This window comes from Rattus norvegicus, chromosome 2, assembly GCF_021556685.1.
Source record: "Rattus norvegicus strain SHRSP/BbbUtx chromosome 2, alternate assembly SHRSP_T2T, whole genome shotgun sequence".
In the NCBI taxonomy this organism is placed as follows: Eukaryota; Metazoa; Chordata; class Mammalia; order Rodentia; family Muridae; genus Rattus; species Rattus norvegicus.
In genome coordinates this window covers 44,627,866-44,643,848 of record NC_141535.1, presented here as the reverse complement: position 1 = coordinate 44,643,848, position 15,983 = coordinate 44,627,866, and the positions used below count along the sequence as shown (strand labels likewise).

Below are 15,983 nucleotides of genomic sequence, written 5' to 3'. Positions count from 1 at the left end.
AAGAATGCGATAACTTGAACTGCTAGAGATGGCTCCGTTAAGGCAGCTGAGGGACTTCCACAGAGAAGTGGTGTTTGTCAGATCCTGGAAAATACCGATCCGGAGTACGCGATAAAGATATGGTAAATTAAAAACAGTAACAGCAATCAAGACTAGAATTTGGATGCACTAAGTGAGGTTCATAAGCTCTTGTAGACCCTGAAAGACTCTCAGGGAAGCATACATAATTTTTGCCCGAATTTTAAAAGGGGCAGAAACAGAGGCAAACATGATCTGGCCAGTATCACATGCATGCATTTATATTCAAGCCTGTGTTTCTTCCAAGGAGGAGTGTTAATGAACAGGAGTTAGATGAGCAGCCGTGGAGAAAATACCAGAGTTTGTGTGGCGTTAGTTTAAGATGCGTGGGGCCGTGAAATGGGAAAAAGAGCCAAAGAGTTGGGTGGGATGGGGTGGGGTTCTATCTCATTTGTCATATATTTGCTTAGGTGGTGTGAGTCCTTGAGTTCGACCCCCAGCATGAGAAGAAGGAAGAAGAGGGGGCCAGGGGAGGGGGAAGAGGAGGAAGAACCTTGAATATAATCCCAAAAGACCTTTCGATTTCTCTCCCCCCCCCCACACACTCCATTGTGTGATTTTGATGTGAAGCCTGGTGACCAGGATTTTGTTCCCAGAGAACCGACTCTTGACAGTTGTCCTCTGAGTTTCACATGGGTGCTGTGACAAGCCCTCTCCTCCCTGCAGTGAATAAATGAAAAAAAGTGTTTTTGAAGGTTAGCATAAAAATAATGGGTTTTATTATGACATTTTCATGCAGATGCATCATTAAACATTTTTCTAACTCATCCATTTTTTTAAAATGTAAAATGGATGCTCTAGTGTCCTTGTCATAATGTCTATTGATAATTGTACTACAGCTTCAGTATCTCTGGGGAGAGTATTTACAGAAGCTCGGCAGTGATTGCTTTAAAATGACCTCCCTATTGCTAGGAATCAGACGTACTTAGATAAGAGGGCTCCAGCTGATAGGGTAAACAGCTTTTCAGCACGACGACTCTGGATCTAATGAGCAATTACAGAGGACAGATATGATCCAACAGACTCTGCCAGCTCTAGACACTGCTGAGAGCTAAGCTAATGGGTAGAACGGAATCTTACCTAACTGCAGGGCTGATGACGAGGGCTCAGTGTAGGGTCTAGGAGGCCTTTGTTTTCTTCTCTCGGCCGTACGTGGGTTGGGAACAGCATGGTTTTTTTATCCAACTGTGGTAGACTTCAGCTGTCGTGTGCTTTTCATATTCTTTATAGGGAAAGCGACAGTGTTCCTAGTATTAAAGTTTTCTATATCCATGTTTCCGTGTCTGTACTCACAGACTAGTGTAGCTCTCAGATCACATGAGTTTCTTCATGCAGTGCACATTGGTTAGCATAGAATCTGATCACTAGTCAAAATGCAGAAAAGTGTCTGTGGGGTGATGTGTATGGGGAATCTCTAGTATGACTGAGGGGAACATTGAGGAGGAGGACTTGGACAGATGGTAAGAGCCAGAGGTCAGGCAGGATTGGACAAGGGCTCGTGAGCCTTGTTCCCTAGTTGAGAGACTGGTGACAGTTGGTGGTTTCTTGGTGAGAGTCAGTTTTCTTTGGGTATAAGCCCTGGTAAGTGGACCACCCATCAGAGACCACACACCCAAAGGTACAAATTGGACTTAGTGGGTTATTAAAAACAAAAAGGAGAACATGATATTGAGAAGGCGTGAGGTGGGGGTGGATATGATAGGAGCTAGGGAAGGAGTGGAGGTGAGTATAATCAAGATACATCGTATGCATATATGAAATTCTTAATGAAAATTTTATTGAAAAACCATGTGAGTGTGCATATATGCTTGTGTGTGTACTTGCCTGTGTGATGTGTGTTTGTGTGTGTGTGTGTGTGTGTGTGTATGTGTGTGTGTGTATAGAGTGTATATATACATGTGTGTATGATGTTGTTCCCCTTACTGGAAACAATTTTACTTAGAGTTAACAGATAAAACTCAAGATTTCCAGTTACATTTGAACTAAAGTAAATAATTTTTTAGGATTAATTTTCCATGTGGTGTCTAGGTCATATACTAAAACAATTATTTTTAAATTAATCTACAGCTCAAATCTAAGTGCTATTTGCCAATCTGCCCATTATGACGATTTGGGTGAAGTAGCATTACTGAGGATTTCTACTCCATCTCTTATTGTATCATAAATCCTGGCTAGATTGAGAGTGACAGAGCAACTTTAGGTATTCAGATGGACTCCAGGTGGCATGTAGGTACATTAGCCTTGGGGATGAGACACTGAGATCTGAATTCAGGTCATCCTGCTTGTGTGTCAGGTATTTTGTTAAGCCATCTCTCTAGCCAATGGCTCTGTTAAATTTTTCAAGGAAACATGATAGTGTTTTCTATAGAGACTATATTATTTTCTAGTTCCACTAGCCATGCATGCACAGTCATGCCAGTATGTACAGCGCAGTCATCACCAATGGTTGATATATATGTGTATATATATATCATACATACCAATAGTTTAATATAATATATATTATATAATCAGGAGGTCTCGTTTTATATATATATATATATATATACATATATATATCTCATTACCTGATTTAGTTTAGTATTGCCATATTTGTAAACATGGCTTATTGCTTCTGCTCCTAGTTTGAAGAAGAATGATTCATTCTTGAACTGGAGCCATAGTGGTCTTTGATATTGACATAAAATTCTTTGTTGCATTAGAAGTATCTGGAAGATGAAGCAACTGAATTCTCAACTTTTAGAGAAATTCTACAAGTACTTTGAAAAGAAGAGTCTTAGGGCTTAGAGAGGGCTCATTTAGCAAAAGTGATATCTGTGTAAGCATGATCATTTAAGTTTGATCTTCAGAACCCCTGTAAAAAGCTGGATGATGTGGTACACAACCACAGTCCCAGTATTCCTGTTGTGAGATGGGACAGAGAATAGCCAGCTAGCCTGAAGTACACAAAGCAGCAAAGACACTGTGCCCCAAGAAGTTGGAAGGTAAGAGCTGACCCCTAAAAGTTGTCCATTGATCTCTACAGGCATACCAGGGCATGCATACATGCATGCATGCATATTTACACAGACAGGTATACACACAAAAGATAATTTAATAAAATGCACTAAAACTGAGATTTCTATCTTTGTCTTAGTTAGGGTTTTACTGCTGTGAACAGACACCATGACCAAGGCAACTCTTTAAGGACAACATTTACTTGGGGCTGGCTTACAGGTTCAGAGGTTCAGTCCATTATCATCAAGGCAGGCACATGGCAGTGTCCAGGCAGGCATGGTGCAGGAGGAGTTGAGAGTTCTACATCTTGTTCTGAAGAGAAGACTGGCTTCTAGGCAGCTAGGACAAATGTCTTAAAGCCTACTTCCTCCAACAAGGTCACACCTTCTAATAGTGCCACTCCCTGGGCCAAGCCTATCCAAACTACCACAGTCTTGTTCTCTCACCAACCTCCAATATGTGTAAGTATGGCCACTATGAAAAATCAGTATGGAGGCTCTTTGAACAATTAAACATAGGTGCTGGAGAGGTATCTGGACACTTGCTGACCTTTCAGAATAGGTGAGTTTGGTTCTTAGCACGGATTTCAGGAAGCTTTCAATTGTCTGTAGTCCCAGCAGAGGATCTGATAACCTCCTATACCCTCTGCAAGGCACTGACTGTGTATTCACATATAGATAAAAATAAAAACAAAATCTTTAAAAAGTTAAAATACAGCTACTATAGGACCTAGCTATATTCTCAGTATATATACTTAAAGGAATGTAAGTCAGTGTTCCACAGTTACACATCCATACAGCATTGTTGCCATTGCCTAGCAACAGATGAATGGACGAAGTGCTATACATCCACATCAGGCAATGGGATTTTACTCAGCCATAAAGAAAAGCATGGCTATGCACTTTCAAGGACAGTGGTTAGAATTAAGATCCTCCTGTTGTACCTAAAGACTATACATGGACTGACCCTGGACTCTGTCCCCATAGGTAGCAATGAATATCCTAGTAAGAGCACCAGTGGAAGGGGAAGCCCTGGGTCCTGCTAAGACTGAACCCCCAGTGAACTAGACTATGCGGGGAGGGTGGCAATGGGGGGAGGTTTGGGAGGGGAACACCCACAAGGAAGGGGAGGGGGGAGGGTGATGTCTGTCCGGAAACCGGGAAAGGGAATAACACTTGAAATGTATATAAGAAATACTCAAGATAATAAAAAAAAAAAAAAACAGAAAAAAAAAATATGTGCGGAGAGTCACAAGTCCCGGGCAGAAAGGCTGTGAAATATTAGACTCACATAGCAATAAATAGCGATTCCCAGGAATCGTTTGAGAGATTGCTATGCGCCCCAGCTTTCCCAGACCCAATAGCAAACAAACCCATGCCAGGAAAGTGGCTTAAATATATAATAAAAATATAATAAGTAAAAAAAAAAAAAAAAAGATCCTCCTGTTGTGGGTTGGGGATTTAGCTCAGTGGTAGAGCGCTTGCCTAGCAAGCGCAAGGCCCTGGGTTCGGTCCCCAGCTCTGAAAAAAAGAAAAGAAAAAAAAATAGAATTGAACTTCAAGATCCTCCTGTTGAGTAAAATAAGCCAGACTCAGGAAGATAGAGATCACATCTTTTCCTCTCCAATGAGGGTTTTTTTTTTCATTAAAAAAAAAGTAAGGCATGAAAGTTGCAGGAAACTAAGAACAGGAAAAGTACTAGAAGGAGGAAAGGGTGTAAGAATGGGCTGTGGGAGAAATATCATCAACATATATGGTATGCATGTGTGAAAACATCATCATTTTGTGCAATGAGTATATCCTAAAATCCAAGATCAATAACTTTAAAAGTAAAATAGACTTCTAGAAAGATATATAAAGTAAATGATAGCCTTCCTTCTGACATTCCAGGATACAACATGCTTTTGTTTTATTGTTTCTAGTCAATTCTTCTATTTTTAAAAATCTTATTTTTGACATTATAATATAATCATGTTATTTCCGGTTTCCATTTTTTCCATTCAAACCTTCTGTTATATTCTTTCTTTTAATTGTTGTTACACACACACACACACACACACACACACACACACACACTCTCTCTCTCTCTCTCTCTCTCACACACACACACACACAGTCTCTCTCACACACACACACACACTCTCTCTCACACACACACACACTCACACACACACACACTCTCTCTCTCTCTCACACACACACTCACACACACACACACTCACACTCACACACACACATTTTTTGTTTCCATAGACTGACTATTTGATACTGGCTAAACAATGGATGTGCTCTTCCTTGGGGAAGACTCCTTTTCCCCACACTCACATTCCTTTGTTGCGTGTAGTTCTTTCTTTGTGTAAGGATGGAGCCTCCTGGACTTTGCCCTGTTCACATCAGTGTGTTTATTATAATGATAATTATATTTATTATAATGATAATTATATCCTCATTCACCTCCTGTTAGCAGCCACGGTAGGGAGACTATGGTTTTAGCTTCTGACATTCCTAAGAGTTACAATCACACAGTAAATTTCTCTTCCTCTGGCTCTTAAAATTGTCTGCTTCCTCGTTCACAATGCTTTCTGGGCCTCGGGTGCAGGAATTGGGTTGTAGATGTATCAGTTGTGACTGCGTTCCACAACGCTGCATTTTGATGGGTTGTGGTTTCCTACAAAGGTCTCCCTCTGTTGCAAAGAGAAGTTTCCTTGCTGAAGGTTGAGGAACACACTTATCTGTGAGTACGATGACAAATATTCAGAGTGTAGTTAGAGATCATGCTGGTTTAGTAAAGTAGAAGTTGTAGGTTTCCTCCAAGGTCCATGACTCGATAGCCCTGAATGATTGACTAGGTTTCTAAAACCAAGCATGATTTTCCTCTTGGTGAAGTTAAGGCCAATTAGAGAGCTGTTGGTTGCCATCAAGGTGTGTGTGCCACCATTGCCCACTTAAGGCTACTGTGCTGTGCTGGTCCCTCTCGTTCATAGACGTCATAGCTGGGTAGGACTGTTGGTTGCTTTGCTTTTTTGGAAGTTTGCATGATGCCATCTGGTACCATGAAAGCTATTTCTCAGAGAGGAAGTTTTCAAATCAGTTCCAGCTCAGGGTCTCTGGGCCGCCTTCAGGAATACATGGTATCTTCAGAAATAGGACTTATCTTTCTCTCCTGGGAGGCAGCCAGGAGGAATAGCAATGTCCTGTAATGTTTTGGAAGTCTCTTGGACAACCCTGACCAACAATTCAAATGAAGGCTTCACATGCTTGGTGTTAGGGCTTCTGTTAGATGGTCTTTGGTTAGATGGTCACCTAGGACATCTATTTAAACTGTATATGTATATTTATATATTGACCTACGTGTATTTTAAAAAAGTTTTAGGTAGTTAATAGTATGATTCCTTTCCTTACACTTCTAGACGCCATCAGTATTATTTTATTCTCTTCCCTTCTTCTGTATTTATTTTCTTCCCTCCTCCCTAATTAAAGCATTCCTGTTTCCTTCCCATTTCATCATCAGGCCAATTCTACCTTGCTATCCCCCTCTCTATGACTCCTCCTCACACCCCAGGAATGGCCCCTACTTACTTTCCTGGTTTCTGTAGTTACTTTAGACTATGGACTCATATCTGAAGAGTGGAGCTAGGAGCCTTAGATGAGAGAGAACACAGCCGCTGCCCCTGACCAGATGATTGGAGTCTGCGTTGTCTTGACTATCAGTTCCGAAGACTCAAGACCTGGTGTCTTTTCTTGGGTATCAGTTCCCTGGAGACTCTGAATTTCCAGTAATAGCAACCAAGATGGCAGCAGCCGGAGTTGGTTGCAGTCAAGTCTGGGACAGATTTGATTTTTTTTTCTCTCAGTCTAATTATTAACCACCTTCCGGAAAATAGAGGGCGGTTGTTCCCATGGTAACAAAAGCCTCATGGCCAGAAAGCATTCAGTACCCTGACATTTATAGCCGGCTCTGCACTGTGCCAACTTGCTGATGCAGGAAGCCAGGAATCAGAACCCAAAGTGTCTTCCTGGAAGGAAAATTTTACTTTCCAGTTTTTCTTTCTTCAAGGTTCTTCTAAAGGATTCTATCTAATGCTGTCTTATTTGTCTTCCAGCCCCACCGACCCGAGACCCCTTCCCCTACATCCTGGTGTCTGCACATTTCCAGAGCTACCCACATTCTCCATGCATCATCCTGTGTGAGTCTAGATTCACGTTCCTCATAGTTGTCAATGAATCATTCAAGGTGCACTTTTAGCTCACAGTTGAATAATGCCAGAGGAATAAAAAGATTCTATTATTACGTCTCTTGAGCAGTCCTCTGGGTGACTTGTCATCCAGAAGTCACACTTATCTGGCTGTTCTTTATTTTTCCTTCATTTAAAAATAGTGAGCACTTCTGAGTCTGTTAGTTCCATTTTGATTGCTACTGATGATACTTTCATTGTTTCAGGGCCTGCAAGTGAGCACTGTGCTGATCCCACTTGCGGATTCCACCCTTTCAAATGCCATGCTATTATTAGTACCTTCAGCTCTTCTGAATAACCTTATTTATATTTTATGTGAGCTCGGACTCATGGTTTGCTTTGTCTCTTCAATGTCTCATGAAGAGAATGCTGTGGGCAACGGGATACTCAGCACACACACACACACACACACACACACACACATGCATGTATGCACACACAGACATGTGCACACATGCAGATACATGAATCAAAAAAAGACAAATAGGTCTGCTGTGTTAAGGTGGGGAAATGCCATGCATTTCATAAATGCCCACAAATAATGGTATGCAGCATGGTTTTATCCAGAAAGATTAACTCCCCGGCACCTGCAGAGGTAAGTGTGCCCTTTGCTTAGTCCACGTACACATCAGATTGTTACATATAACCACAGTGCACATGGATTGGCCCATTTTCTCTCTCTCTCTCTCTTTCTCCTGCCCTTAACCACAAAAGAACAGAGATCTTGAATTCAGTGAATCAAAGATCTTGGTCTCCTGTGCCAGTCTTTTTCTACCATAGGAGTAAGGAGGAGAGCATGAAACCATGACCTTCAGTGAATCAAGGAATGAAAACACACTATATCTCCCTTCCTCCTGGCTCTACCCCTAGTGGAGGGGAAGAGCGGGTCTTTCACTAAAAGAAGCAACTAAAATTCTGGAATTAACTGAATTGAACAGAGATAAATCTCTTTGTGACAATCTGGGTTGTTTCAGGATCCTTGCCTCCTATAGGAGATGGAGGTGTGACTGAAAGGTGTTGGTCATAGTTACTAGAAACAAAATTGTACTGTGTTTAGATATAGGGCACAAAGACTCTTCACTAATCTTCTGCCTTTTCTTACTTCCAGGCTCATCTTGTTATCTGCTGCATTTGGTCCTCTAGTCCTGAAGAACAAGCCATGGTGCTGGAGGGCCTCCAGGCCATGGGGATGCTGCATTTAACCCAGCTCATGGGATAACAGGTCCCATTTCTGTTAATGAATTTTGTCGTTATACTTGCCAGGCAAGCCCTGTGTTAGAGAAGATGGCTTCCCCTTAGCCATGTCTAAATGGAACTTACACACAGTAGCTGGACAGCACAGATGATTCTGATGAGCAGAAGCAGCAACAAGGTTACCGATTGAGTCCTGGACAACAACATGGCTTCTTTAGCACACTCAGCACTCTGTCCATCTTGGCTTGAAGCTGGTTTAGTTTGGCTTCACAGTTCCCAGTGTGGTTTCCAACAGTAATGCTTCTCAGAGTAGATGATTTTAGGGTTTCTTTTACAGTACTATGTCATCAATGCTGACACAGTTAGCAAACGAGATGTTAGCGTCCTTGATGCATGCTAGGAGATGCATTTCCTTCTACTGCTCCACAGAAGAAGGTCATCCTTGATGGGAGTAGGAGTATGCAGAGGAGATCAAAGGGAAACATTAAAATAGGCCCTAGATCATGGATGCATCAAACACTTTTGCAAAAGAATGGAAGAGGGAATATATGTACTGCTGAGTGTAGGGATAGCCGTGGCCTGTATTGTACCCATATGCTTCACTGGCCCTTGTCAAAGGTTTTTAAATAGGTGGTAAGAACAATGAGGACACTTTTAGGAGAGAGCCATTCAAGATGGCTAAGGATCAAGTGCTGATCCTTCATCTATGGCAAGGAGAGAGGGTCCTGGCCTCCAGCAATTACCGAGATGCACATCCCAGTCTGTAACTCAGTCATGCCAAGTAACAGCCGAAACCAAGTGACACTTGACTGTTACAGTAGATGGTGGGGAGTAGTGGGATTGAGTAGAGAAAAAAGGTCACAGAAACACCAGGGAGTACTTTCACAAAACCCGAGTGAGACCAAGGCCTTCTGTGTTTAACAAGTCTATTGCACACTATAAAAGGGACTTCTCATGCTATCTCTATGCTTTATAGCCAGCCCTTCAGAGGCCAACCCTATTATTGACCTGTAAGGAAGTCACATGATACAGATTGGTCATGTGACTTATCTAAGCTCATGTAAACACCAAGGCCAGGACAAGGTCACATCTAGCTCTGTCTGGCTCCAAAGCCTCTCTGAGCCTACCCTTAGGTGCCCTGCCTCCATCCCCATCCCCTTGGAGATGAGCCCTAGTGCTGTTTGCCCTCCTTCCAGAAGCCCTGGGTATTGTTCCAGTGAAACAGGAAACCCACTGGTGCTGTGAGATCCAGAGATCCCATTTCCTGCCTCCATGAGTATGAGTCTGAGCACTGAGGACCAGGCTGGTCATCGGGCCCTGGCCTGCTGGGCTCAGAGTCCACCTTTTCAGGGCCACTGCACCCACCGGGTAGATCACACATGCCCAAGAACCAAATGCCTTTTGTTCCTTTCTTGATTCATAAAATTTTTTTTAGCTGAATTTCGAAGCTCGGTTGCATCATTAATTCTGAAAGGAATAATCTGTAAGGGGTCTGGAGACTGTTTTGTCTTACTAGATATTAAAAAAAATACCATAAAGCTGAAACATGAAACAACATCAGCACATTTTCAGAAAGCAATCTGTCATATTTATCAAAATCGACAATATGTAGGAATCGCCTTTTGAAAGCTATTCTACAGAAACCAGTGACATATGCTGGGGCATAAGTCCTAGGCTGTGAGTTACAGGGCTGTTTGTGATGTTGGAAAAGCATTGTCTTAGAGGGGTCCACTAGATGCAGCCATTCTATGGGATGGCTAATGGGATTGTGCCATTCCAATGCAGAGTAAAAGATATGAAAACTATTGAAAATGAAGCAATGAAGACAGCATGCCTTTGAATAGTGAAAGGCACTGTGAGCTTGGGCTCTGTCAGTGTGACCGTGGGGGATGACACATGCTGTCAGTGTGACCGTGGGAGACGGCACATGCTGCTCTTGGTAACAGCTTTCCATCCTAGACAAGGTCAACGGTAGACCTTTCACTTTCTACCTGACAGACTTCAGTGTGATTTTACTTTTTTATATTTTTGTATGCATGCTTGTTTATGGTATGTACATATGTGTTTACATATGTGAATGCAAACATATGCATGAGGGCAACCTTGGGTGTTGGTCTTCACCTGTCGCTCTGTTTGAGAATGAGTATGTCAGGCTAGCTGGGTCACAAGCTTTTGGGGATTCTCTTGTTTCTACCTTCTTGTTTCTTGTTCTATTGGGGTCATACATACACGCTGCGTGGCTCTATGTGGGTTTTGGGCACTTACCAGGTCAGGTGGTACCCCATGAGACGTATGCCTGGATTGGTTTACTTTATTTAAATTGCCTAATCCTCCCTTCTCTTTCCTCCTTCCAAACCCTTCCATATAATCCCAGCACCATCTTTCAAGTTCACTGCCTCTTTTTCTTTAATTGTTTAAACATGTTGCCTGTCACATGTTTGCTTTTTAAAAAGCATGCATTTACATGTTTATTATATATTTTAAAAAGCAATAAAATGAGGAAGCCAGGATCTAGTGACTTAGGAAATAAGAGGTTGCGGGGGTGGGGGGGGGTGGGGAGATGAGTTAATCATGATTTAGGGTTTCCTATACAGGTGAATTGGCATGAATTCAATGAGCTAGACAGACAGATTGCCACCATTGGTATAGGACACCCAACTGAGGACACGTATTCTTGGGGCCTTGTTTAAGTTCTTGTGGCCCAAGAAACTGTAGTGCTCTGAAGTGTTCTGGGAACTGTTAAGCAATAATGTTTATTGTGGTCAATTTAAATGAGGTCTTAGTGGTTATAATCGAAGAAGCAGAGATTCATCGAAGAACACTGCAGGGAAGATATCAACTGAAGCTGAAAATAGTGCTCATAGCAGGAATTTAGCATCCGTTGGGAATTCTACCAGGGGATGGTCTTAACAGTGGAGCCAGGGTGTGGTTGAGGGACTACCTGCCATGGCTACGTTAGAATGTCTCCTTCAGGAAGAAAAATGTCCTGGATGGCTTTTTTCCTAAGTTAAGCCATGAACTTATTGGCATGAAAGAACATTCTAGAGTGCCATTGGAGGTTTACCTGCTCCTAAGTCCACTCTCCTCCTGTGAATCATTCTGTTAGCATTGAGATATGTACATCTAGATGGTTTTCTGAGCTTTTAGGCTCACATATGTGTATGTGAACACACAAAACCACAGAGGCATATGTGCAGAATACACACACACACACACACACACACACACACACACACACACACACACACACACACTCTAGAAATGAAGATTTCCAGCGGTGTCATCCTAGTGTTATGGATGTGTCTCAGTGGTAGGGTGCCTGTCTACATTGATATCATCCTCTTGGACCGACAGAAGGCTGCATATGTGGTACTGGTTTACCTGTCTTTGAAGCTCTTCTCTGTACTTTATCTGTGGAACATCCAGAAGCTGCTACGAAGAAACTTAATCATGGTCTTCTGACATTTTCACCCTGACAGGTTGGGGTGAATGGTTACAATGTCACTAATGGTTGGCAATGCCACTAATGGGTCCGAGAGTCGAATTACAGATGGTAGAAATGGCAAAACGGTTTTGATTTGGATAATTTACGGTCCAGTGAGCTTAAAATTTGTGCTTCCAACCTGTTTCACGTGGTTTGAGGGAAATTTCTTCAGTATTTAAAACCTGAATCACCTCTTTTAGAAATGGGAGCCTAGGGGTGTCCGTCTGTGGGGATAGGCTAAGCGAGGTGATGCTGTTGCTAGGCATGAGGTGAACACTCACCAAGTCAGCCGTCCTCTTATTTTGGACCTCTCTTCTATTTCCGTTTCAGTACTTTTGAACACCCCTAAGCCCCTTCCAGTCCTTCTGAAAACTGCTTTTCCAAGGGTTTCACTTGCTTGCCTGCGTTTTGGATCCAAGTCTTATGCACACATTTTCTATTTTCAATCCATCATCTCTGCTCTCACATGCCAAGCTCCTACACGGTGTTTTGGAAACAAACCAAGAACAACTCAAAATGCCTTACACACAGATTCTTGGGCTTTCCTTATAGTGGCCCATGGCCGATCCTTCCTTGCTTTTTTCGGGGTAGGGGTAGGGGGAGAGGGAGCACGGTAGCGACTACAACTTCATTTCTTGTTTGATTTCATGGCCTCCTTTTCTGAATGGACACTTGATTTTAATGTCAAAGATTGGAAATTTCCTTCATCTTGGATTGGTACTTATTGCTATTTGTGCTTGTGTCTCTAAGTGGCTTGTCAGCCTGTGTGGGGCTGCCTCGTCTCGGTCTGGTGTTAAATCAGGTTACATCTTAGTGTACGTCAGGTATCCCGTGTGCAAGGGACCCACGAGGACCTCTCTGAAGGAAGTGACTGATACTGATGTGAGATCTGAAAAAGAAAAAAAAACCCATCAAACATGGATTAAGAGAATATTCTAGGTGGAAACAGTAACACTATTTAAAGAACTGGATGCGGGAGAAGTCTTGGGGCAGATCAGCAAAGGAAATAAAACTAATGATGAGAGTGGAGAGGATGAGGTGTTGAGAGCTGGGGTGGGACTGAAGCCATAGGAAGGGGCTATTCCTTCCAGGAGTTTCTTCATCTGATTTCTAATAAGTGGTCACTGTCTAGACTGTTTGGCTCAGCCATGATGACAGTATGTTTGAATCTCATGGAGAACAGACATATTTCATCGCCCTTTTGTGATTAGTGAAATCTTATGTCTGTCTAAAGAGACAAATTCTTATAGACATATTTTAGTTAAAGTAAAGAGGATAAAAGAACCAAGACCTCAAGTCTCCACGTGTATAGAGTGAACTTGAGAGTAGCTTTCTCTGTTCTGAACAGAGGCTCTCTCTTCTTCCTGACTCTTCCCCTTTCATGATCCCTCTTATTTATCCAAGGTCTCATGTGACCCAGACTGGCCTTACAACTCTCTATGTGGTTGAGGATGACTCTGAATTTATGGTCCCCTTGCCTATGCCTCTTTAAGGGCTCGGGTGACACCCCACATTCTGTTGATTATAGGCTGAGAATTGAACCCTGGCTTTTCTGGATGCTAGGAAAGTAGTCAGCCAGATCAGCCACACACCCAGCACTTGGCCTTTCAGCTTTGTCTAAATATTGTCAAGTAAAGCAAATAAGCAAAACCAAAAATAAGCCTCAAACATACACAGCTCCAGAGCTGTGTGGCTCCTGGCAACCGCCCTGCTCCCTGAGGTAAAATTTGAATTTCAGTAACCTCACTTGGGCATGTCTGTAGCCCCAGCAAAGGGCTGCTGTGTACTCATGCTTTACGAAGTCCAACTTTCAACATGGGGGAGTGAGATGTGAAAAGAAATCCCAGCCTGTTGCTGTAGGTAGAAATAAGAAACTTACGTTCATTAACGGAACCCCTGGAAATTCAAATTAATATAAATTAGGACAATCTATATAATGCATATAAGCTTATAGAAACAGAAAACCGTATGAAGATGACTGATAAATAATCTTAACCTTAATCTTGAGAGTTCTTGTAAAAGCCAGTTTCCTTCTTCATATGTGTGTGTGCTGGTAGGCGTACATGCACATGGATGGTCATATATGTGAAGGCCCAAGGTTGATACTGAAAATGGTCCTTGACTGCTCTTCGATCTTGTTCTCTGATGCGGGGTCTCTTACTCAAACCCAGAGCCTGTGGGTCAGATTTGGCCACCTTCGTGAAGCAGCTCCATCCGGGTATTCTCTAACTTGGCCTACCAAAGTGGGATTAGAGGCAACCGTTGTGACCATTCAGCGTTCTCATGAACACAGACTCAGATCCTCTTGCTTGTGTAGTAAGCTTCAACCCTGAGTCGTTTCTCCAGGCCTTGTTATCTATTTTCAGATAGTATCAGGGAACCAAAGATGCTAGTGGAAGATTTTTTAAATGTTAAGAACCAGCAGCCTCTGACAAACTGGCCACTTGACCTCTTTTTCATAGTTACAGATTTATTTCCCTAACATTTATACTTTTTTTTTTTTTTTTGGTGTGAGGTTAGCTCAGGTATCCATGGCCTCAAGGATTTATGCAATGATAGGATAAGAAAAGTGAATTGTTTTAAAGGGAAGTGTTCCAGAACAGCATATTGTTGGCAGTACTAAAAATGACTCTCCCAGGGACAGAGGGGAATTTAAGAGATAAGAATGAAGGAGAATGGGAAAAGAACCAAACAGACAGGACATAGCCACAAAGAACTGAATTTTGATGTAAGAGCAGCACGAGAATTAGAGTTAAGGCTGAGAACACACACATGCACCCTCTCCCCAAGCATATGTAGTAAAGGGTACGAAAGATATTGCTAGAGAATGGTGTCTGGTGTGTGCATGTTGGTGAGTTAAGGTGTGTGTGTGTGTGTGTGTGTGTGTGTGTGTTGGCTCACGGCCTGACAGTTCAGTCCATCATGGTGAGCCGTCATGAGAACAGGACCCTGCAGCAATTGGTCATGCTGTGTATGGTCAAGAAGAGGGCTCCCCACCTGTATTTCTCAGGTCTTTGTCAAGACCTCGGGTTTTTCCCAGGTCTTTGGAGCAGAGCCTGGTCATAGAGTGGGTCCTGCCCTGGAAGTGGCTTTCTTGGATGTTCTCCAGCTTGAGCAGGTTGAGTTGAGGTGGTCTTATTCATCCGGTGTGCATCAGTGTAGGAGGGAACTGGTCAGGTGGTTTCCAGCCAAAACCCAGGGTAGAAGGTAATGAGAGCCCCTTGCCAGACTGCATCAACAAATGGAAGGACTACAGGTTCTAAATGCATGGTTTGACGTCTGAACAAGGATTTTAGAACTAAGACAGGACAGCCTCCTAGGTATAGCATCAAAATTATATCACTCTTCATGAGTTCTTTCCCCCAGTGTTTCTTCTTTGTGAAGACTGACATTTAAGAGGCTATAACATTCATTATTAAGGTGTCAGTGTGTGTGGGGCCTGTTAATGAAGTCACTTCCCCTGCCAAGGGGACTTTGAAAAATTAGTTTCCTTATAAATTAACAGACTGAAAGGCTACTTCATACCCCAGATATGTCACCTGGATTTCCTAATTATTTTGCTTTTTCTAGGGCATCTTTCATGTCCTTTAGCAACTCTACTGCTCTTTGTAGTTCTTTGCGTCCAGTGTGTTATACAGGAGTCAAACTATCTGTCAGCTAAAACTTACTTGTTAAGATTCAGTTCGGGGGCTGGAGAGATGGCTCAGAGGATAAGAGCCCTGACTACTCTTTCAGAGGTCCTGAGTTCAAATCCCAGCAACCACATGGTGACTCACAACCATCTGTAATGGGATCTGATGCCCTCCTCCGATGTATCTGAGGACAATGACAGTGTATGCATATACATAAAATAAAGAAATCTTTAAAAAAAGATTAAGTTCAGATGTTACGAAAGTTAAAAGAACAGTAGGTTACACTGGGACACACTTTCTCTTTCATTTCTGTCTTGTTCTTTCTCCTGTTAATGCCTGGATAGGTATTCCTGGGTCATTCAGT

At 42.5% G+C, this 15,983-nt stretch overlaps 1 long non-coding RNA gene across 4 annotated transcripts in view; it reads left to right on the top strand.

Annotated features, from left to right (window-relative positions):
• Nucleotides 1-15,983, top strand: part of LOC147996062 (uncharacterized) — a 151,920-nt gene that overhangs the window by 69,323 nt on the left and 66,614 nt on the right. For 2 of the 4 annotated variants that reach the window (XR_015670628.1, XR_015670637.1), the window contains exons 2-3: nucleotides 7,178-7,261; nucleotides 8,418-8,531. This is a non-coding gene — a long non-coding RNA (uncharacterized LOC147996062). Of the gene's footprint in view, nucleotides 1-7,177; nucleotides 7,262-8,417; nucleotides 10,063-15,983 lie in introns of those variants that run through there. The other 2 variants (XR_015670633.1, XR_015670639.1) reach the window with 2 other exon arrangements.